This window comes from Musca autumnalis, unplaced genomic scaffold, assembly GCF_047663935.1.
Source record: "Musca autumnalis isolate F117 unplaced genomic scaffold, ASM4766393v1 scaffold_5, whole genome shotgun sequence".
Classification (NCBI taxonomy): domain Eukaryota; kingdom Metazoa; phylum Arthropoda; class Insecta; order Diptera; family Muscidae; genus Musca; species Musca autumnalis.
In genome coordinates, this window is record NW_027412088.1 from 6,034,958 (window position 1) to 6,060,688 (window position 25,731).

At 35.8% G+C, this 25,731-nt stretch overlaps 1 protein-coding gene across 1 annotated transcript in view; it reads left to right on the forward strand.

Moving 5' to 3' along the window:
- LOC141405362 (uncharacterized) overlaps positions 1-25,731 on the forward strand; it is a 242,970-nt gene that overhangs the window by 163,462 nt on the left and 53,777 nt on the right. The window lies entirely within an intron of this gene.

Genomic DNA, 25,731 nt, shown 5'->3' on the forward strand with positions numbered 1-25,731 from the left:
CACAACAGATAGCCACAACATACTCCACTCAACTGGCCCAACTGCTTAACTCCTCGTCCCGATAACATATCAGGACAATGTCAAAACATTGCCCACTCCATGCAAACAGCCGCAAAATCAGTACTTGGATACTAGAGACCTCCACCAAGGAATCCATGATATGACCAGGAGTGTCGTGCTGCTACCGAAGAGAAAAATGCGGCGTATAGGGCCGCTTTACAGTCAGTAGCAATGCGTAGGGCACGAGAGAGGTATTGGGAGAAATGTAGAGAGGAGAAACGTTTTTCCGCAGGAAAAAAGAGAGAAATTGAAAAGTGGGAGTGTGAACAAATCGAGATGTACAGGAGACAGAATGAAGTCCAAAAATTCTACCAAAGAGTGAAACATCAAACTGATGGCTTTGGAACTGGCACATCCTCCTGTAGAGACCAGCAAGGTAATCTGGTAACTGATACATATAGTGTGCTAAGGATATGGAAAGAGCATTTTTCCAAACTGTTGGTATCCAATTGTAGCGAAGTCGACGAAGATACCACAGATTCAATCCCAGAAGATGGTATTGAATGTATACCACCCGGCCAAGATGAGGTAAATACAGCAATAACCCGGCTGAAGAATAATAAGGCAGCAGGAGATGATGGCCTACCAGCCGAGCTGTTTAAAACCGGAGGCGACACGCTGATAAGTTGTATGCATCAGCTAATTAGCTCCATCTGGCAGGAAGAACGCGTACCCGACGATTGGAACCTGAGCATCCTGTGTCCCGCCCATAAGAAAGGAGATAAGACTTTATGCTCCAACTATAGGGGCATAAGTCTTCACCCATGGCAGGAAGAACGCGTACCCGACGATTGGAACCTGAGCATCCTGTGTCCCGTCCAAGGGAAGGAGATAAGACTTTATGCTCCAACTATAGGGGCATAAGTCTTCTCCCTATCGCATACAAGATAGTGTCAGGGATATTGTGGGAACGACTAAAGCCCATGGTCAACGACATAATTGGACCATACTAATGCGGCTTTAGAACTGGCAAGTCCACCATTGACCAGATATTTACCCTGCGCCAAATCCTGGATAAGACCCAAGAGATGCAGATCGACACCTACCACCTTTTGGTCGATTATAAAGCAGCCTTCGACAGCCCGCTACGTTCAAAGGTATTCCAAGCAATGTCTGAATTTGGTATCCCCGCAAAGCTCATTCGGCTTTGTAAAATTACTCTAACTGACACAAGATCTTCAGTTAAAATAGGAAAGAACCTCTCCGAAGAGTTTGGTACTAAAAGAGGTTTCAGGCAAGGAGACAGCCTTTCGTGTGACCTTTTCAACATCCTGCTAGAAAAGGTTATACGAGAGGCAAACGTCAAAAAAAGTGGCACAATCTACACCAATAGCCACATGTTACCTGCTTATGCTGATGATATAGACATCATGGGACGATCAGTAAAATAAGCAACCGATAACTTTATGAAGGTCGAAGGAGAATCTGCTAAAGTGGGTCTGGCGGTAAACGGCGAGAAGACCAAGCTGATGGTGTCGACGCGCAATGCGTCCATTGAGATCGGACCAACTGTTGAAGTTGGTTCCTATAATTTTGAGGTAGTAAAAGACTTCGTATACCTCGGCACCGCCGTAAACACAACTAACAACATCAGTTGTGAAATAAAAAGAAGAACTGTATTGGCCAACAGATGCTACTTTGGCTTAAGTTAGCACTTTAAAAACAAAGCCACAACTCGTCAAACAAAAACAACGCTTTACAAAACACTGATACTACCCGTGCTGATGTATGGTTCCGAAGCCTGGGTACTTGCGCAAGCAGATAAGACTGTGCTTGGCATGTTTGAGAGAAAAATTCTTCGAAAGATCTACGGACCGATCTGCGTTGACGGTGAATATCGACGTCGTATGAACCACGGGCTGTATCTGCTATACAACGACATCAATATAGTTAAACGTATCGAGATGCAGCGATTGCGTTGGCTAGGCCATATAATAAGAATGAGCGATGATGAAACCGCAAAAAAGGCGTATAAATTCGAGCCACATGGCGGTGCACGCAGAATTGGCAGGCCAAAGAATAGATGGCGCAAACAAGTGGATGACGAGATGACAAGGCGCGGTATTCCAGAAAGCGAAGCACTAAACAGAGAGAATTGGAGATCTTTTCTTAGTTCGGTCTATGGAACAAATGTTCTGTAATGGGCCAGCTAAGTAAGTAAGTAATGCCCTCCCCAGTCGTGTAGGGTATAAAAATGATAAACCTTTGTGAGGGAGGTATCCGAATATGTTTTCCGATAGAGACCTTTTGGGAACATGATGTACGTTTGGAATAAGAAAAGAAAGCATCGGCCAAATCGGATATTTTGTTCCGATCAGTTATTTGAGTAGGCGCTGGCATGGTTCTTTAGAACTTTTGGGACATTATCTCAGAAAGTATGGACTTGCACCCGAAAATATGTACCTTCGTAAAAGGGGCCACGAACACAACATACTGCAAAAACTTTCATGATAATCCGAAAAGAGCTCCTAAACTGCACTTGTGCCAAAAAAAATTTGTGGGTGATACCCGAAGTTGTGGATTGATATAGCTGATATATGTATGTCTGGATACCCAGCTGATATATGTCTTGAAGAAATATTACTATGTGCAAAGTTTGGACAAAATCGGTTTCATCCATAGGGTGTTATCGTGCGTATACTTTTGTAAGGGAGGTACCCGAAAGAGTAGCCGATATGGTACATCTTCGAACTTGATCTAAGTTTGGGCAAACTATTGCGAGAACCAAATGTCGGATCAAATTGGTTGATCCGTTCCATAGTTTTCGTGAGCTCCAACCAGCCGGACAGACAGACGGACGGACGGGCAAATTCAATAGCCTAAAAACTGAGGATATATGGCTCACGTCTTCAAAATACTTAAAATCGGTCGGCAAAGTTACCCATGATCGGCCATGAAAACTTTTACACATGTGGTGTCGTAAGACAGGCCTTTCGGACTCGGCGATAAAAAGTAGGCTCCATAACACTGGGTCAATAAGAATTGGCGTTGGGGAGAGGAGAGAGACTTCTCCTCTTGTCTCTTCGTGGATGTTGTGGAAATATATGCATATTAGGGTTACAACTTTTTGACATTTTTTCTCAAAAATAATTTCCTGTAGTGAGAATGAACTTTTGCTATTAATGCCTAAAATAACTTTCATTCCATTTTATTATAAAACCACTTTGAAAAATAATTTAAAAAATACTATGAAATGAAAAAATGTCTTTCTTAAAAAAATATTTCCTGTTGCACGATATAGTGACCTTTTGACTATTAATGACTAAAATAAATTTAATTCCTTTTAAATATTGAAAAAGGTCCCGCACAAACCACTTTTAATTCGTATGATACATGAAATAAAGGTATATCTATTATATATTTGAGTTTGGTGATAAGTGACTGACTCATCATCAACGCCCAGCTAAATTGAGATTGAAATTTTTGGTGCAAATGTGCGAGATAATGTCCTGGAACCAACAAAAATAACAATAACAAAAATCCTTATTATTCACTGTTATTACTTACTTATGTACTAAGTTGGCAACACATTTGTCAAATTAAATGCTATAATTTCTTAATACCGTAAAATAACACAAACAATTTCAAATTTTGTAGTTTACTTCTAGGCGCATTTATTTTATCGTAAACCAATATATATTGGAAAGACAATGAAGGTTGTTATTTTCCATTGCAACAGATGTCGCAGTTGATGATAATGGTATAAACTTCAAGTAGGCTATAAAATTTTGCTATAAGCTATATAATTTTGTTTTCACATAACAGGTGTCGCACAAAAGATTTTCTTTCGTTAAAATCCAGTTAGACAAAAAATGATTACAAACGATGAATTTGTAAAAATGTTGATTTTCAATTTCAAATTAAAACAAAAATTCTTTCAATAATGTTTGGTTTGTTGTACATATACATACATAAGTGGCTGTTGAAGACAAAATTAGGGTATTAAATTCAGAAATCGGTCAGAAATAACAAAAATAATTTCTATAAAAAAATAGTTTTAATGTTGAGATTTTCTTTATAATTGTGTCACTTCCGCTAACGAAGTAGCGGGCACATGCTAGTATAATATAAAATGATATATATAATAATACTATGATAAAATTAGTGAGAAAAAACCGGTTATGTCGTGTATCCCTATACCTTGTTCTCAGTTAAATATATGCTTACAGTGAACTCAAAAAATGTCAGAAGTTCTGAAAAATAAAAAATTTTAAAGCTTTTTGTGCGGAAGCTTTTTTATCGAAACACAATATAACTAAGATTTTATGTAAGTACTTAAAATCATTCCAAGCCACTGCTCTATGGTTCCAAACAAGGTCTATAGAAGGTCTGCCATACAGAGTTCTGTTAACAACTTTTGACAACAAACATAATAGATTTTTATACCCTATACCACAATGTGGAAAAGGGTATTATAAGTTTGTTTTGGTAAAAATTCATGTAACACCGCGAAATATTCGTCGGAGACCCCCAATGTGGTATACCAATCTTCATATCTCGACGAGATAAAGCGATTTTGAGATGTGTGTCCGTCCGTCCGTCCGTCCGTCCGTCCGTCTGTCCATTATAAATTGTAAACACGCTCCAGGCCGCAATTATGGACCGATCGTCACGAAATTTTGTATGGAGGTCGGGTTCAGATCAGAATAGATCCCTATTCTTATTGGTGATGATCGTGAAATATTTAGCGGGTGAAATGGACCAAAAACATAATATTTATCCAATTTTCTAGCGGCTCTGTAGGTCTCAATAATAGTCCGATCAACGCGTAATTTTAAATAAGGTAAGAGTGTATCACAAAGGAGAAGCTTGCAATTTGAGATGGCGATCGGATAATATTTAGAGGGTTAAATGGACCAAAACTTTTGTGTGAAAATTGTGAAAATTTTTAATATACAGCTTTTATCTTAATTCCTGGAAGTGACATTCCGGACAAGTGAGATATACTTGAAAGTGGAACGCTTGATCTTTCAAGCCAATTATGTTGGTGTGCATGATCAGATAACAGAGTTACAGCCTAATATATTCCGTTATTTGTTTGTAGTATAATAATAAACTCGCTAGAAGTCGCAATTATACATCAATAGTCACGAATTTTGCACCGGGTAAGAGTATAGGTCGAAAAAGATGCCTACAATTTTGAATGATGATCTGATATTCTTTAGCGGGTGAAATGGACCATTACTTTTGTATGAAAAATATAAACATTTTTTTGTCGATATTTTAATTCCTTGAGGACATATATATTTCGCTTACATATGGAAAAAACTACTGACCTTTCCTCTGATGTAAATTGCAATAAAGTGTTTGCTAGATAACGGGCCTACTGCCTAATATATAATGGGTTCTGTGTAGAGAACCACATTTTTATCCCATGCTATATATTGTCTCTCCAAAAGTTTATGTAACACAACGAAATATTCGTCCTAGACCTCTTATTTGGTATGCCAAAATTCATATCTCGACGAGATAAAGCGATTTAGCGATGTGTGTCCGTCCATTAAAAATTGTAAACAAGGACCGATTGTAACAAATTGTTTAAGCAGATTGGGTTCGGGCCAGAATATGAATGACTAGTTGTTGGTGATGATCGTGAAATGTTCAGGGGATGAAATGGACCGAAAACAAAATTTTAACTAATTTTGTAGCGGCTCTGTAGGTCAAAATAATAACCCGCAAAATTTTAAACAAAGTTTGAGTTTATGATGAAGAAGAAGCGTACAAACCAACGTGAAGATCAGATAATACTTAGCGGGTTAAATGGATTGAAACTTTTGTGTCAAATTGGTAAAAATTTCAATAAAGTAGCGGTTAAACAACGGAAGTAGTAGTACTACATAAGTGGGTTTCATTACATTTTAGTTTGTGTGAATAAATTTTCCTTTCCTGCTACAAAAATGTCTTTGTCATGCTAGATAACTTTTTGGTTTTGGTCTTAAGTATTACACATTACATCTCTGATATTTCGTCGGTGTCATGCTTAAGTGTTCCATACGCCATTTGCCCGTTTTGAGATAATCGCATTTTAATGTTTCGCGTCACAATTATGTGGAGCTGACTAAAGCAAATATTTATATTTTTGACTTGAAATATTAATAATAGTATATAGAACATATTTGAAAAATTTAGAGGAATATGTATTGGAATAAAAAAGTTATAGAGATTTTTTTAAAAAAAGAATTTTTGTCGATTTGTTCCATATCCGCACTTATGACACAAATGTGAAATATTGTAAATCACATGGAACAAAGTGACAAAAATATTTTCCATCTTTGCCTCAATAAATTAAATACTTCTAAATCGAAAATTAAAATTCTGATTTTTGAAATGTGTTTTTAAACTTGTAAGTTTTTAAAATATTAATTTCGTAACAGAAAAAAGTTTATGATTTCCCATCGAGGCGTGTACATCTCGGAAACTAGAGCAGATAGGAGAAAGCCGACTAGAAATTCAGAAAGAGCATACCCGAAAACCCTAGAAACCACCTGCATCTCAAAAAGTCAAAAATGGCGTATGGAACACTTAAGCATGACACCGACGATTTGATAATTAAATTTTCACAATCATTGAAAAGAAGTTCCGTGGAGTGCGATTGTCCAGGGATAGTGGTATAGGGTATCCCATGGTCGGCTCCGTCCGACTATAGACTTTTCTTACTTGTTTTATTAATTTTCTCGTTTAGAGTTAAGCTTTATGATCGGAAATTATTTGCAAGTGAAAAAGGAAAGCCAAGGACTCGAAACCACATAGTCACCAAATTACTCGTACGTTACCTGGTTTCACTGCATGCAGCATTTATGCTAACGAGGGTATATACACTTTCATAGGGGCAAAATGTGCCTCATCGAAATAATGGTTTTAGATCCCAAGTATGTTTGGACGAAATGTGTTTCAGACAATTTGGAGTCGATTGATCAATGTCCGTCCGTCTGCCTGTCTGGCTGGCTGGAGCGCACGATAACTCTTGAACGGATGAACCGATTCGGTTCAAATTTTGGCTTTCGTAATATTTTGTCTAAACTTAGTTTCATTTCGTAGATGGGCTATATCGGTCCACTCCTTCCGGTACCTCCCCCACAAAAGTTAGAAAATGTTCGGAAAATGTATGCGCACGATAACTCTTGAAGGGAGTAACCGATTTGGTCCATACTTCGCCCATCGTGAAATGTATACCAGACTTAGATAAGGTATCAATATGGACTCAATCGGTCCACTCCTTCGGGTACCTCCCACATAAAATTTCGGAAAACTACAGTTTAGAGCCATCTCTCGAATCGCTTTGATTTTTGTTTTAGCAACTTGTATTCACTACCCCCCATACAACGGTACAAGTTTCTTCAGGGACAAGTCCATACTTCCTGAGAAAATAGCATGAAATTTGCAAAAAACTCCTATGACACCGTTGGTTGGAGCGCAAGATAACTCTCGAACGGATCTGCCCATTCGGTCCAAAATTTGGTCTTAGTAATATTTTGTCGAAACATAGTTTATGTTGGAAGATAAGCCATATCGGTCCACTCCTGTTCAAATCGGTCCACAAAGTTCAAAAATGTTCGGAAAATTTTTTCGTACGGTAACTCTTGAAGGGAGTGGCCGAATTGGTCTATACTTTACACATCCCAATATATCTACCAGATATAGATCAGGTTCAAATGTGACTTAGATAAGGTATCAATATGGACTCAATCGGTCCACTCCATCCGGTACCTCCCACACAAAATTTCGGATAAGTTCACTTTAAGACCTGCTCTCGAATCACTTTGATTTTTGTTGAAGCAACTTGCGTTCGCTGCCTCAATTACGATGGTAAAAGTTTTTTCAGAGGCAAGTCCACACTTCTTGAGCAAACAGCCCGAAGGGTGTAAAAACCCCCTATGGCACCAAATGTAGTGACTGGAGATCCATTCTTTATGGTATCTCCTCCGCAAAACTTTTGCTCTTTAAGCCTAATCAACATTTATGTCGGTTCAAACGCCCAACATTTTTAAAACCCCATAAATAACCGTTTTTTTTGGGAAAATTTGTTCCAATATACAAAAGTTGAGGGTATATCTCTGTCGGCAAAGCCGACTGATACTTTTTTACTTGTTTTTTTTTTTTTCTTTTTTTTTTGCGATAATTTCCGATCATCAAGCTTAACTCTAAACGAGAAAATGAATAAAAAAATCATTAAAAATAATCTTCGCCCTTACAGGCAAAATTTCAAAAAATAATAATAGATTTTATATTATTGTGATTTGAATTTCTTTGTATTTTAAATCACAATAATGTATAAATGTATAATGTGTAAATCACAACTGTATAAAGTTATTTGTACTGATTATTATTTATAATAAATGTATAAAAATATCAATTCTTAACTTGTTTCGTCCAATATTACCAAAAATCGTCAAAATCCATTGTACATGGTGGTCCCGTTGTGCGGGGTGGGGTCTAAACTAAAACCTTGAAATAAAGTGGACTTATTTAAAAACCCCAGAGTATGATTTACAAGAAATCTCGGTTGAAAAACGTGGGTATCACCGATCAATTTCAATACAAAAATGCATTTTTTAAGTAAAGCTAATTTGAGCAAAAATGACTTCTGAATTTATTAGTACAGACTTTCTGCTAGCTTCCAAAATCGATTTGGAGGTGGAAATTAGGGTTATAACTTATTTGCAAATTTTGCAAATATCAGAATTACCACCGAATAGCCGTATAAAGCATGAAAAATTACTATGAAATTCGGTGTCAATTTTTCTCTATCGCGAAAAAAGTTTCCGCACCAAATGCATTGAAGTTCAGTATATGAATTCTGTAACTTTTATTGATTCAAAAGTTGTTAAAATTCCTTTTGTTATTGTAACAACTACAAAACAAAGAAATGAAATTGTTGTAAAATAAACAATGAGTAAAGTGGTTAAAAAGTTACAGTATAGGCCTACTGTAATGCATTATTTAATTTTATTTGTTATAATGACATATACGGTTTTCTTTATAACTTATTAATAGTTTTAACCTAATTTAAAATCAATATCAAACTATTCTGGACCAATTTGTTATCAAATCGCGATATTTCAGAGCATTTAATGTACCTTTGAAAATATTCCAATTTTTTGCTTTTCTTTATAAACTCGCGAATTTTACGTTTATATTTATTGTGCCTATCGGTCAAGAGAATGTGTGGTCATTTGCAACGAATTCGCGAAAGTTACAGACTGTTTTTAATTACTTTGCCTGTAAGAATATTTATTCAAACAAAGCAAGTTTAAATTTTTAAATAGGAAAAAATACCAAAAATTACCGAATCGAACCAAAATACGCGTTATCGTTAGCTGGACAATATTCCGTACATGGTACTGGCGTGGTATTTATTTTTTTTTTTTGGTTATAGCCCTAGTGGACATATTTGGACATTTTTAAATATTAGTAAAATAATTTTTCCAATTTTTTTCGTTTAAATATTAGGCAAGTACTTACCAGCTTCCCAATTCATAATAACGTTGGACTCACTTCCGTATTTTTATGCAACGACATAACAAAAAGAATATCTCTTACATCACAAAGTCTGTTTCATTTTTACACAAAACATTGCCAACATTGGCAATGCACCAACTAACGGTATGTTCAAAAACTAAATATTTTCGGTTGGTTTGAAGTGTTTGTTATTATTCTGATCAAACAAAAAGTAAAATAAATAAATAGAAATTAAAAAAAAATAAAAAAAACATAAAAAAAATCATTTTGGCCAATATGTTTGTGATTGGAACCATTCTGCACATGAACCTATTGGTAAAAATGTCAGTTCGATCAAATATTTTTGTCGCACTTGCCATGCAAGTGTCACCACTGTGCAATTTGCGAAATACTTTAATACTCCCATTAACCTTACCAATCTCACCAAAGAAATAGCTGGAGCATTTATATTTATTTTAAAATATTTGCTAAAAATTACATCAGGTGTTAATAGTTTCATTAGAAAATCAAATTAAATTGATTCGATCAAACCGCAACAAATGGTATAATCATATGTCCTCTGAATGTGTGGAATTTAATTTTTTTTTTCAAACTTTATTGACAAGTTGTTGCCGTAATTGCTTATTTAATCCTTAATTTGCATATTTAATTCCGAGTGAACAGTTTTTGTCTGCTTAATTTTAACATGGGAATAACAACTTACCATTCAGATAGCGAGTGAACAATTGAATTGTTGGTTGTTAAATGGAAAAATGAAAACGATGTTCACACATATGCAGATACCATTCATATTACACACATACGTATACATGCACACATTCTGACAATCATTTCCGTCTGTCTTTCCTGTTTCAAATGAAATGAAAACACAATAAATTATTTTAAATAGAAAAATTGTTTACCTTTATTAAATGTTTACATTCGTAAACAAAAAGGCAGAAAACTTTGAATACAAAACTAATCAACTTTCGGACAGTAATATTTATTTTTTCCCCTATTCATAAATAATTTATGTATGTTATTTTTTTTGTTATGATTTCTGTTTTTGTTATTATTTTTTAGTAAATGTGGAAATATGATAATGTGTGAGTGTGTATTTCGAAAATTAATATAAAATAGAACATAAATCAATGAAAACAATTGTTTATACGTCCTCGACTTAAAATTAGAAATTATTTCTGTTTTTATTTTCTGCACTACTACACGTGCAATTTAAAAATGTTTAGAGGTTAGCAAAAAATTTTAATTTTTTTCCTTGAGTATCATTGAACTCATCAGTGGGCTTTAAAGGACACCTAATAGGACCTTCAATGTAGCATTCTAGTTAACTTAATGCTTTTCGAATAGGTTTAAGAACTACCCCTAATGCTGTAAAAGGGTCATTCTTTGGCCTCCTTGCTTCTGCTCCTTTCAATCACTACAACAACCAATTTCGTGTACCCTTCATTGATTGAAATAAAATCCTTTACAGTATCCGCTTGACCCAAAAGCCATTGTCAGGGATTTATGAAGGATTGTCTTTGTGGGTAAGTGGAAACAGTTAACATATCTTACTTGTTCTTCATCTACTTATGCCCGACTCAGTTTATGGTAATGCCCGTCACATCATTTATTTTCTTCAAATAATCATTTAAATAAACCACAAGGATTCTTTTGTGACACTTGAGGTGTTTTTCTTTGAGAAAAAAAGTAAAAAATAATGACGAAAACAATCCCCTGCTTAGCAACAAAAGTTGTTGTTGTGTTTTCTGTAGGTATATTAAAAAAAGGAAATTGAAAGCTAGCAATTCTGTGAATATATTTTCTTTCAAGTGAAAAACAATTAGTCTGCATTTGAAAGAATTTTTTCTTCATCTTTTTTTGAGGGAGTTTTTTGTTTCTTTGGAAAACTGCGGCGAACAGACGAAAGTATTTCGACAAAAAGTTAACAAACGAAAAAGTTTCTTCTTTGAACGTCCTGCAGTTCGAATAAAATTGTTGTGCTTTGTGAATCATTTATTTACAGCTTACTTCACTTGTCGGCTCCTTCACTCATTCATCCATTCAGTTGCTCGTTCACTCACTCGGTCGTTGATGGTGTTACTACCAACTGATGAAGTTTTTTGTTTTACTTCTGAGAACGTTTACCTTGCCTGGCCACCAAAATTTTACCATAAATCACAGCTGGAAATAGCTGTACAAATGTTGTTGTTGCTGTTCTTGTTGTTTATTCCATTAACAACATTTCGAGTCTTGAGACTATTTTCTTTTTAATTTTCATAATATAAGGCCACAATCGTTGTAGAGGAGCGGTAAATGAGTACCTTTACTAACTATGCTAAAAGGATTATAGTGCTGGATAAGCTCATGAAATGAACGGGGGGACTGCGTTGTTATTTCATCGTTAATTAACGTTTCTGTGTGGGGGACGGAGGGATGGATGAATGGGAGGAGGGTTGGATGGATGGAATTATTTAAATGATGCTGAGTGCATGTTTTTCTGGGTTATTATTTCTCATTTCATTTCTGGTCTTTATGTTAATGAGCTAAAAGCAGATTTACATCCGCAACTTTAAATGGGACAACGGATATTCAGTTTCCGTGCGATGTTCCTGAATGTGGGAGGATGCATGCAATTTTTCCACAACGACGGAATAGGAAATTCAATGTTTTTTTTTTATCATTGAGTTCTTTTCAAATGGATTCAAGCCTACTTTCGTTTCATTTAAGTTGGCAATTAAATTTTGCAAATTATGTGAAAAGAATTCAACAAGGTGGTTTGTTTTTTGAAAGCATCATCTAAACGATATAATGAAAACAAAGTAATAATAACAACAACATTTATGCTAAGAGCCTACATTGAAGAGATACATACATACACATATTCATACGACATATAGAATAGGTGGAAATATTGCGCTTGCTATTATATATTCTATTGTTTTCATTCAAATTATTATGGGTGTGTGGCCAATATAGGGTTTATACTTTTTTCGTATGATATTGACAAATATATAGGTACATTTGATGATGATGAAGTTGAGGTCGTCATTACAACCATGTAAATTTGACAACGTTAAATTTGACATATCGGTGCCTTACTTTCTCAACCTCGTATCTTAAAAAAATACAACTTTTCAGGAGAGAAAAAAAAAACGATTTATCATTTGATACATCGGTGTTTGGGTAAAAGTGTAAAAGGCAATTTTTAGGGAATTGAGTCCATCTATGTATATTAGTTGTAATAGTAATATTAATCTTTTTCCGTTTAAGCATGAAACGCATTTCTTGAGACACGTGTTTGCTGCATTAACAATAATTGTAATTTTTGTTACTTTATGAATAAGTTACGAGTTTGTTGAATTCACAATTGAGAACAAAAAGTACTCAGTTGACCTCACTTTAGCTTCATACGTTCCTATATTTAGTTCCTTGTGTGCATTTACAGTGGGGAACAAAAATGAGTACATGTTGACTAGTTTCAACATATTCAGACACTGAAGCGTGATTGAAGACCAAAAAAAAAAAAAATGGATACTTGCCTCGGCATTTGTCTCTGTCACATGAACTTTTGCTGTTATGGGCTTTCAAAGATTAGGGTCATAGATGTCAAAGGGCATCATTGGACTCTCTGAGGCAATAATGTAGAAGAAGTTAATTGATATTTTAAGCACATTATTATTTAGTTGTTTCATTGACTTTTGAACAGTTTAGTATCTATACATCAAGTGACCATGGCGATTTTGACCTTCAAAATGGCGTTTAAGGGATTTTATATTTCCGCAATTTTTGTTCTTTATGTCAAGAGCTACACGTTTGCCTTAAAGAGTAAATCGAAATTCTTATTTGGTTGGAAGCTATACGCCTATTCCTCTTAATATGAAGGTCTCAAATATAACAGCAAAAAATAACGACAAACGCCAAGACACGTATCTCCTCTTTTTATACCCTCAGCATTTATGTTACGAGGGTATATAGACTTTCATACGGGCAAAATGTGCCTCATCGAAATAATGATTTTAAACCCCAAGTATGATTGAACGAAATCCGTTTCAGACAATTTGGAGTTGATTTAGCCATGTCCGCCCGTCTTTCTGTCTGGCAGGCTGCAGCGCACGATAAGTCTCGAATGGATCAACCGATTCGGTCTAAAATTTGGCTTTCGTAATATTTTGTCCAAACCTAGTTTAAGTTCGAAGATGGGCTATATCGGTCCACTCCTTCCGGTACCTCCCCCACAAAAGTTCGAAAATGTTCGGAAAATTTGTCCGCACTATTTTGAAGGGAGGAACCGTTTTGATCCAAACGTTGCACATGGTGAAATTTCTACCATACTTATATGAGGTTCCAATATGGAATCAATCGGTCCACTCCTTCGGGTACCTCCCACACAAAATTTTGGATAAGTTCAGATTAGGACCTGCTCTCGAATCGTCTTGATTTTTGTTGCAACAACTTGTACTCAGTGCCCCTCATACAGCAGTACAAGCTTTATCTGGGTCAAATCCATACTTCCTGGGAAAATAGCCTGAAAGGTACAAAAAACCCTTTTAATACAGTGTGTAGTGGTTGGAGTGCAAGATAACTGTCGAAAAGATCTGCCGATTCGTTCCAAAATTTGGCCTTCCTAATATTTTGTCCAAACATAGTTTAAGTTCGAACATAACCCATATTGACCCACTCCTTCAGGTACCTCCCCCAACGAATGTTTAAAAATGTTCGGAAAAATTGTGCGCACAATAACTCTTGAAGGGAGTGACCGATTTGGTCCATATTTCACACATCCAAATATATTTACCAGATATAGATCAGGTTCGAATATGGATTTTATTTGTCCACTCTTTCAGGTACCTATCACACAAAATTTCGGAATAGTTCACATAAGACCTGCTTCCGAATCGCTTTGATGTTTGTTGAAGCAAGAATTTTTGTCGGCAAGTTCAAATGTCCAAAGGACAGAGAAGCTATTACATAATCGATACGTCCGAAGATTTGCTTTACCACCAATGAAACCAGGTAACGTAATTTGGTGACTATGTGGGTTCGAGTCCTTGGCTTTCCTTTTTCACTTGCAAATAATTTCAGATCATCAAGCTTAACTCTAAACGAGAAAATTAACAAAAATCATTAAAAAATGATCTTCGCCCCAAAAAAGGCAAAATTTCAAAAAATAAAAAACAGGCTGAGCCCGGCTGGGATTTGAACCCACGTCCTTGAAAAACATATCAAAAAATGTTGTCATGGCGTGTTAGCGTTCAAAGCCAACTCATAACTTCAAAGTCAGCGCAAAAAGCGTTTGTCATGAAGAAAATGCATTTCTGTGGCCAAGTATCCGCGTTAATGTACAAAAGCACATTTGCATTTGAAAAACGATAAGTTCTAGGACAGAGAAGCCATTACATAGTCGATACGTCCGAAGATTTGCTTTACCACCAATGAAACCAGGTAACGTAATTTGGTGACTATGTGGGTTCGAGTCCTTGGCTTTCCTTTTTCACTTGCAAATAATTTCAGATCATCAAGCTTAACTCTAAACGAGAAAATTAACAAAAATCATTAAAAAATGATCTTCGCCCCAAAAAAGGCAAAATTTCAAAAAAAAAAAAAAAAAAGTCCAAAAAGTGTACCAATTCACATTGGCTGATGGTACGAGGGCGGTTTGGAAACTTCTTAGCCTATCAATGAAAGAGAATAGTTAGTTTTTCAAAAATATTTTTATTTTTCAATATAATCTCCTGAAACTTCAATACATTTTGTCCAACGCTTTTCTAGCAATTCTATCCCCGGATTAAAATAGTTTTCCTCAAGGTCTTCAAAATAGTGGTTTACAATTGTAATTGCATCTTCATCTGAGGTAAAACGCTTGCCAGCAAGGAATTTTTTTAGATTTGGGAACAAGTAAAAGTCACTGGGAGATAAATCAGGAGAATAAGGTGGGTGGTCAAGCAACTCGTACTTTAATTAATTTGTTAAAACACTCTTGTGCGCTGGTGCGTTGTCTTGATGAAAAATTATTTTTTTGTGTTGTAAGCTAGGACGTTTTTCTCGAATTTGTACATTTAATTGATCCAAAAGCTTGCAATAGTACTCTGAATTTATTGTTTTACCCTTTTGCAGATAGTCAATCAATAAAATACCTTTGAAGTCCCACAAAACCGTTGCCATAACCTTACCAGCCGATTAAAATTGTTTTTGCCTTCTTTGGGGCACTTCCTCCAGCTTCACTCCATTGTTTGGATTGTTATTTTGTCTCTGGAATATAGTGGTGGATCCATGTCTCATCAACAGTTATGAAACGACGCTTAAAATCCATTTTATTTCGCTTAAAACGATCCAAACAAGCGTGAGAAATTTTCATTCTTATGCATTTTTGATCGACTGTTAACAAATGCGGCACCCATCTTGCAGAAAGCTTTTTCATCTGTAGTTCTTCATGCAAAATTAAATGGACTCGATCATTTGAGATGGCTACAATTTCTGTTGTTCTTGCTGTTTTTGGACGTCCACAACGTGGTTCATCTTCAATGCTTGTACGACCACGTTTAAATTCAGCAACCCAATTTTTTACTGTTGCATATGAAGGAGCACTTTCACCTGACACATTCACCATATCATTATGAATTTCTTGTCCCGATAAACTTTTTTTATGTAAATATTTAATGACAGCACGCATTTCTAATTTTTCTATTGTAAAAAAATTGCGGATGCGTCTTTTTTGAACACCTGTTTCTATATGAAGAAGTTGCCAGACCGAAACAAAATTTAACATGTGTTCATAACAGAGATGGAAGTTTCCAAAACACTTAACTTTTTTCTGTTTATATCGCGCTTTTTGTGCTAGGATAAGAAGTTTCCGAACTGCCTTCTTATATCTCTGTCAGCAAAGTCGACTGATACTTTTTTACTTGTTTGATCTTCTATTACGCTGCAGTGTCAGAATATGATTAATTTGTTCATTTCATACAGAGTTATTAGTTACAAAATATGTTAATATTAGTGAAGATGTACTCATTTTTGTTCGCAACTGTAAGTACGAATTACCAAAACCACCACATTATCTGAACGCCAATAGTAGTAACCTTAATACTAAGTTTCATATGGTCTGCCCACAATCCACCTGGCTTAACTCAACGCACCAACAGTAACCTTAATACAATTTCAGTCCTTTAACTCCTCACATAAGTACAAATTCCGAAAAAAACTTCTCAAGCCTTTGATTTCAAGCCTAGATTTCCAGCTTTATCTTTTGGCCCATACCAAATTAAGTACAATTTATTACTTTTACTAATAGTAAAATCACCTCCTTATCTGAACTCTACACAAGAAAGTCGCCCTAATACCATTATTTTAGGTTCGTAATTCTAAGTCAAGAGCAAGAACATATTTTATTCAATTTTACAGAATAGCAACAACATATTGAGATAATAAGTTGTTGCAGTAATAAAACGCAAAAATTTCAATCGTTTGATATTAAAAACTCAAAATCGCATTTTCCTAAGATACGAGGTTGAGAAAGTAAAGTATCGTTACCTTTTAAGTTAAGTAAGTCTGATACAGATGGATAAATACAAATAAAGGTGAAAAAAAAAAAACGCTTACATCCCACCATATCAGTGCTATCTAAAACGATATTTTGCAATTGTTTCTCGATAATTTTCGGATGTTTTGTTCGAGAACAACACACGAGAATGAATTGAAAACGATTCATTCGATGCTCAGTTTGTGACAGGCAAACCTTCAATTTCGAATATCGTTAATAATATAATTAGCGAATGAACTGAAGATAGTTTTACGATAGTTGCGAAAAACATTTTTGTTGGAGTTCATTGATGTTTCTGATGTGTACCTTTTTCGCCTGAATTTCATTGTTATGTTTGCGTTCAATGTTTAACTGTTGATAATCATTGTTGTCTTGTACTTTGTAACCTACCAATATGTTGTGTTTATCAACATTTATTGTTAAGTCTTATGCCAGACTATAAAAATTGTCATTAACATGAAAACGAGTTTATAGGTAAGAAGTGTGAAGGGGGCGAAACTATGTACTTTAAAGTAATCCGAAATTATCCTTTGTGTTTAAATTCGTAATTCTCAAACCAGTGCAAAGCAAAAATGCAAATGGGAATTTTATACAAGCAACATAAAATTATTTTTTTAAAACAAAAAAATACAAAGTAAAAAATGTTTCTCGAAACAATTTTTCTTGTGAAGAAAAAACATTTGCTAAATGTTCGAAAATAATATCGTTTCCGAACTTTTGGCGAACACAAGAAAAAACATTTGCCAAATGTTCGAAAATGATATCGATTTCGAAACTTGTAATGGACATTCGAAAACTGGTTTGATGGGATAGTAGTTTAGATAAGCATTGAAAAATAGGGTTACCAGCCAAGTCGGACTACAGGAAAAGTTTGAAATTAAATAACAGACATTAAGTCTTATATACAAGTTGCGAATGATTTGTGTATAAATGTTAGTTTCCAAGCTTAGCTTTCGCCCACCAACGGTGGACTCCTAATTTTTCAATGTATCGCTTAGGTCGTAAAAGCTCAACTCGAAAAAGAATTAATACATATATTTGGCTTCTCCTTGACGTATATCGTTAGAAATCAAAAAACTGAATCTGAAATATTTAACTTTGATAGCTTCAAGAAGATTTTTTGTTTCGACGCAGTAATTGCTTAACGTACGAGCCCTGATCATCTGACCGTTCTTTTAATTTTTTCAATAAAAAAAATGTTCATCTATAACTTTCTTATTCCCTTCAAAGTAATCCCCCTCAGATATATAGATAGCAGCTCACAAACCTACTTACGTATAGCATAGGTTTGTTGCTGGGTTGGCAGCCGCGTTGTTTGGTTTGAGCTGGTGATTTACCATGATGAGGAATTGCTTGGCGCAAACGGCGCATAACTTCAAGGTAGTATTCCTTATTGACCGGTCGTACGGTAAACTTCAAAACTTCATTGTGCGTCACGCCATTGCAGTCGAAGAAAACAGTGAACAAAACCTTCATATTTGACCGAACTTGACGTACTTTTTACGGTCTGGGCTTTTCTGGACGTTTTCATTAGGATGATTTGGTTTTGGTTTCAATGTCATAGCCATACACCCATGATTCGTTACCAGTTATGACCTCGTAGAGGTAATCTGGATCGTCGCAAAATTCTATATTTTCTAAACTGATGAAGATGGAGCTATGGAATTTGGAGGAGATGTTTATCACATGGAGGTCTTTTATTTTGCAGAGTTAGAAAGAAATCTTATATTTATAAACTCAAAGCGGCTGTACCGTTATATGGGGGCTATATCACAAAGTGGTATATTGACAGTTCGAGAGTTCCTCTAAATTTGTGTACCATTAGAACTGCGGGGCTCCGCGAGACTTTTTAGTTATTTCCTATTGAAAAGGAACTAATTAAAAATATACACTTAAAAAGGTTCCAAAACAAATCCGGTAGCTCTATAGAACTGTAACGCAAATTCAGTTAGCTCTAAGCACACTTTAAAACGTAAAAAAATTTCAAAAACTCTTGATAATATGGTTCATAAAAAGTCGACAAATTTCCTTGCTATTTTGATTATTTTTTAAATAAAAAAAGGTCATGTTATAAGTACCGTTACTTCAACTGTAACGGTACAACCAACGAAATTTTTTATTTGAGAATTTTTGCCTATTGAGGCGAAGATCATTTTTAATATTAATTTTTAATTAATTTTTCGTTAGAAACGAGCTTAATGACCTAATGATGCGAGTGAAAAAGGAAAGCCGACGATACGAACCCACACAACCACCACTATGTGACATGCATGTTTCGCCTTCGGTAAAGGCTTCTCAGACATATCGGCTGTGGGGCGGCTTCGATATCATCTAACTTTATCTCTTTCAAACGCAAGTTGTTTTTTTACAACGCTGAATATTTGTTCAATCATTGTATGGCTTTCATGACAAACGCTTAGCGAAGTCTTTGAAAGTTATAACTCATATTATGAGTATGGCTCTGAACACTAACACGCCGTGACAACTCTTTTTTCATGTGTTTTCAAGGACGTGGGTTCGAGCCCCACCCTGGCTAAAGCTGATTTTATTTTTTATTTGAGAATTTTTGCTATTGAGGCGAAGATCATTTTTAAAATTTTTCTTTTTCTCTTAGCTAAAAATGCAAACAAATGTTTTCGAAAATCCAATAAATTTTTAAATGAAGGGATAGAAAACATCATCTCCCTTCATATACAAGTAAAAAAGTATCAGTCGGCTTTACCGACAGAGATATACCCTCAGCCTGTGTATATTGAAACAATTTTTTCCCAAAATACGTATGTATTTAGGGGGTTTTAAAAATTTTGGGCATTTGAACCGACAAACATTTTGATTAGGATTAAAGATCAAAAGGAGATACTAAAAGGTATGGATTGACATTAACCGTTATGGAAGTGGATCTCCACTCTTCGGGCTGTTTGATCAAGAAGTATGGACTTGCCCCTAAAAAAATTTTACCATAGTAATTGAGGCAGCGAATGCAAGTTGCTTCAACAAAAATCAAAGTGATTCGATATTAAGTCTTAAAGTTAACTTATCCGAAATTTTGTGTGGGAGGTACCGGATGGAGTGGACCAATATAGTCCATATTTGAACCTGATCTATATCTGGTAGATATATTAAGATGTGTAAAGTATAGACCAATTCGGCCACTCCCTTCAAGAGTTACCGTACGAACAATTTTTCCGAGCATTTGTGGGGAAGGTACCTGAAGGAGTGGACCGATATGGCTTATCTTCAAACTTCAAACTATGTTTGGGCAAAATATTACTAAGGCCATACGTTGGACCGAATCGGCAGATTCGTTCGAGAGTCCAACCACCTCACACGGTGTCATAGGTTTTTTTTTGCAACTTTCGGGCTATTTTCTCAGGAAGTATGGACTTGCCCCTGATGAAACTTGTACCGTCGTATGGAGGGCAGTGAATACAAGCTGCTAAAACAAAAATCAAAGCGGTTCGAGAGATGGCCCTAAACTGAACTTTTCCGAAATTTTGTGTGGGAGGTACCCGAAGGAGTGGACCAATTAAGACCATATTGGAACCTCATATTACTCTGGTAGAAAGTTTACGCTATACAAAGTATGGACCAAATCGGTCACTCTCTTAAAGAGTTATCGTGCGCACAAACTTTCCGAACGTTTTCGAACTTTTGTGGGGGAGGTACCGGAAGGAGTGGACCGATGTAACTCATCTTCGAACTTAAACTAAGTTTGGGCAAAATATTACGAAAGCCAAAATTTGAACCGAATCGGTTCATCCGTTCGAGAGTTATCGTGCGCTCCAGCCAGCAGGACAGACAGACAGACATACAGACGTACGGACATGGCTAGATCGACTCCAAATTGTCTGAAACACATTTCGTCCAAACTTACTTGGGGTCTAAAACCATTATTTCGATGAGGCACATTTTCATCGTATCAAAGTGTATATACCCTCCTTAGCCTAAAGGCTGAGGGTATAAAAAATTTTAGGGATTTTCGAAAATATTTTTTAGCGTTTTTAGCTAAGATGGAAAAACAAAAATTTCGTTGTTTGTACCGTTACAGTTGAAGTAACGGTACTTATAGAAAACATGCTATCCCTTCATGTAAACATTTTGGGGATATTCGAAAACATTTTTTTTGCATTTTTGGCACAATATATTGAATTTGGCCACACTGTGCGTCCTGAGCAATGTCGATGCGACTTTGTTTTTGCTCGAAATTTATAGTAAAGTAGTAAAAAATCGAAGAGCAAGGAAAAATACGATATGTTCATCTGTCAAAAAAAAAAAAAAAACTAACAATCCAAAATGACTGATATCCCAATATATATAAGAGACATGTGTACCTACATAACAGAAAAAAATGTGAAAATCGAAGATACGTAACTCACAAATTTGAAAATAAAGGTTGATCTGACCTTGTAGAATTTTTGTTTTATGCAAGTGCAGGTAAAATGAGAAATATTTTCCTCTTTTTGAGGAATTGGTAGATTTGGCTTTAATTTGGTATGTTAGTGTATCCGAGAATGAAAACCAGCCTTGTCAAAGCTTTAGGTTAACGAAAATCCGCCTTGTTAAAGCTTTAGGTTAACGATTAAAAATGTGTCTCATCGACACTCCAGGTATGTTTGGTCGAAATCCGCCTCAGGGAATATGGAGTCGATTTAATCCTGGCCGTAAGTCTGTTCGGATGAAATCCGTTCCAGACAATATGTCCTGTCAAGACAATATAGTCCTGTCCGTAAGTCTGTATGCCCAATGGTATGAATGACAACTCACGAACGAATCAAACGATTTGGCCCAAACTCGTAGTATTTTGCCCCAGATTTTCCTTACGATCCCTATTAGGGCGGTACAATTTCGTCCGGCCAAGCCACTATTTCCTGAGATAATGGCACAAAATCACTAAAAGTCAAACTAAAACAAGTCAGCCAAGGCTATAGTCGGGTCGGGGCCGACTATGTGATACCCTACACCACTACCCCTGTTCATAAGCTTTTGACTAATAAAATTCAAAATATTAAAATTGGGATACCTTAGCGCCTTTGCTCTGAATGTCTACACTAACACAGGTCAATTTTTTTGAAACGCATTTAAGTGCATCGACTGTACAACCCAAATAAAAAATGGAAAAGTGGGATGTATGCAAACCATCAATAGGCTTCTTTCTGTGTTAGACCCCCATCAACCCCCAAAATTTCGTGAGGATCCGATCAAAATTTCGTAGTGTGATTGCACAAAAATGGAAAAAGGGATGTATTACCGACTATTGCGATATCTCTGTTGTTTGACCACCTATGACAACCTACTTCACATCGTTGTAAAGGTGATATTTTCTACTTTCCTTGCCAGGTTTTGCTTTCGATATACCTCCTACAGAAGGGAGATATTAACTTTTTTCCAAATATTTTTGTTTGCCACATTCCGACCCCTGAATAATATCCGACCATTATCAAAAATCAAAAGGTTTTTTCCTCTGTGGGACCCCCAATAACACCCAAATTTCGTGACGATCCAATTAAAATTGCGACCTGTAGCGTGATTTCCAAAAAAGTGGAAAAATGGGATTATTACCGACTATTGCGATATCTCCGTTATTTGGATACCTATGCCAACCTGCTTTACATCATTGTAATGATGGGATTTTTTACTTTCATTGTCAGACTTTGCTTTTGGAAGGTCCGGAACCAAAGCTGTGATATTCGTCATTATTATTAAAATCGCAAAAATGAAAAGTTGTGTTCTATTAGCGGCTTTTGCGATATCTTCGTTGTTTGACCACCTACGACAACCTACGTAACATCGTTGCAAAGGTGATATTTTCTACCTTCATCAGCAGGTTATGCTTTTGATATACCCCTTTTAGAAGCAGAGATATTCGCTTTGAAATAAAACGTTGACTTTTTGTCCAAATAAGTTTTTTGCCCATTCCGACCTCTGAATATTATCCGACCATCAACAAAATCAATATGCTTATTTCTCTGTAGGATCCCCATTAGATCCCCATTACAACAAAATGAAAAAATGGGATGTATTGCCGACTATTTTGATATCTCCGTGGCCACCTACGCCAACCTACTTTGCATCACTGTAAAGATGGGATTTTCTACTTTCATAGCCAGACTTTGTTCTTAGAAGATCCCCAACCGAAGCTGTGATATTCGTCATTATTATTAAAATTGCAAAAATGAAAATTTGGGTTTTATTTGCGACTATTGTGATATCTTCGTTGTTTGATCACCTACGAGAACCTACTTTACATCATTAGAAAGGCGATATTTTCTACTTTCATGGCCAAGTTCTGCTTTTGGTATACCCCATATTGAAGCTGAGATATTCGCTTTGGAAAAAAACGTTGTCTTTTTCTCCAAATAAGTTTTTTGCCCATTACGACCCCTAAATATTATCCGACCATCACCAAAATCAATAGGCTTCTTCATCTGTGTGACCCCCATTAATCCTCAAAATTTCGTGACGATCCGATCAAAATTGAGACCTGTAGCGTGATTTCCAAAAAAGTGGAAAAATGGGATGTATTACCTACTATAGCGATATCTCCGTTATTTGGTCACCTACGCCGACCTAGTTTACATCATTGTAAAGACGGGATCTTCTACTTTCGCAGCCAGGCTTTGCTTTTGGAAAGTCCGCAACCAAAGCAGTGATATTCGTCATTATATTTAAAATTGCAAAAATGAAAATTTGGGTTTTATTTGCGACTATTGTGATATCTTCGTTGTTTGATCACCTACGAGAACCTACTTTACATCAGTAGAAAGGCAATATTTTCTACTTTTATTGTCAGGTTTTGCTTTTGGTATACCCCGTATAGAAGCTGAGATATTTGCTTTGGAAAAAAACGTTGTCTTTTTATCCACATAAGTTTTTTGCCCATTATGACCCCTAAATATTATGCGACCATCACCAAAATCAATAGGCTTCTTCCCCTTCGGGACCCCCATCAACATCCAAAATTTCGTGACGATCCGATCAAAATTGCGACCTGTAGCGTGATTACAAGGTTTAGATGGACAGACGGACAGACGGACGGACGGACGGACACACATAGCCAGATCGACTCAGCTCGTCGAGACATTCATTTTGGTATATATAAGTATGGGTCTACGACCATTATTTCGATGCGTTACAAACTTTTTGGCCAAAACCAACTTATAATACCCTCCCCACATAGTGGTGTAGGGTATAATGACTAATGATTGCAATAATTTGCGAATTGAATATTCGATTTTGCCGATGCTTTCCACATCGAAAAATTTCTTTAAAATATATTTACAATAAGATCCAATAAGGTCTATACCACATACAACCACTTCACATAAGCTCAAATATTCACTTAAATGTAGTTTAACGGCTGTTTGAGTATCGGTTTAACAATTCTTACCAAAGGTATGTGCTAATTTCGATCCTGTGTACAGCAATAAGTTTTTTGTGGACAAGACCGTGCTTTGGTACGATAACTATTGAAAGTAGTAATTCCCAAAATTAGACGTCGGTCTATTTCTTAAGGTATAACCTCCGCCGCAAAAATGCAGTACTTTTGCGCATTAATCCAGCTTAAGGCTACTTCCTGGATCGTGTTGCAATTCTAATAAACTTGTCTTTAAGGTCACTATTTTTGTTAATTTAATTTTTGAAAATTCTGTCTAGCCTCAAAAATGTAGTACTTTTGCGCTTTAATCCAGTTTATAGATACTTCCCGGATCGTGTTGAATTTTTAATAGCGGGTGGTTGTTGTAATTGTGACTACTATATTAAATTTTTTGCTAGGTAAATCCTGAGATATGCACTTCTGAAACTAAAGTTGTTAGTAGACTTTCTTGTCTTTGTTACAACTCTACGATGTTATTATACATACTTCTTCCTATCCATACTTCTCTCGAATGCACTAACTAACTTTGCCACCCAGTTACTTACTTTACATAGGTTTCTTTTACTGTTCGATCTATTTATATGGTCAACTACTAAAATAAAAATAATAATCTAGGGATCTGTTCCAAGAACACTTTGGTCCACCGTATGGTATTCAGTCATAGGCTGAGGGTATTTAGCTGACTCTTGTTTACTTGTTTTATAATGAAGTTATGGCAAACAAAACCTGGTTCTTAAACAAAGCAACTCACGTTTGGATGTCAGCCTACTGGGCCCACTGGAAAAATGAAACCATGCTTTTACAAAAACACCACATTCGTTTTCAATAGTGTAGCAATATCGTTTGTGGTCAAATTGAACGCCGCACGTTGAACAATTGACAACAAACGGTTCCGTGGATAAAGTATTTTTTTAACATGTTAATGGCTTAGTCCTGCATAAAATTGCGCCAAACAACAGCTAAGCTATTGGATACCACAGCTACATGGCTTGTATTTACGTAGGTTGTGCTGGCAGTAAGTGGTCATGGTATGGATATTTGTTTCGTTACGAATGTATGTGAATTTGGTCTGTGATTCTGTCAATGCGTATTGGTTCGTAACGGCTATGATGACCTCTGAGAAGTTATGTCAGCATTTGACATAGGATAGAACGCTCAAAATTTTTTTACATAATTTGATATAATTGAGCCTTATGGCCTAGGGAGTTTTATTAAAAAATAATATCTGGCAAAGTCCCACATATTAAATGCTATTCGACGGTCGCTTCGTTTCGCCAGATATCTTTTTTCAATTAAATAAATTAATTAAAATTTTCTC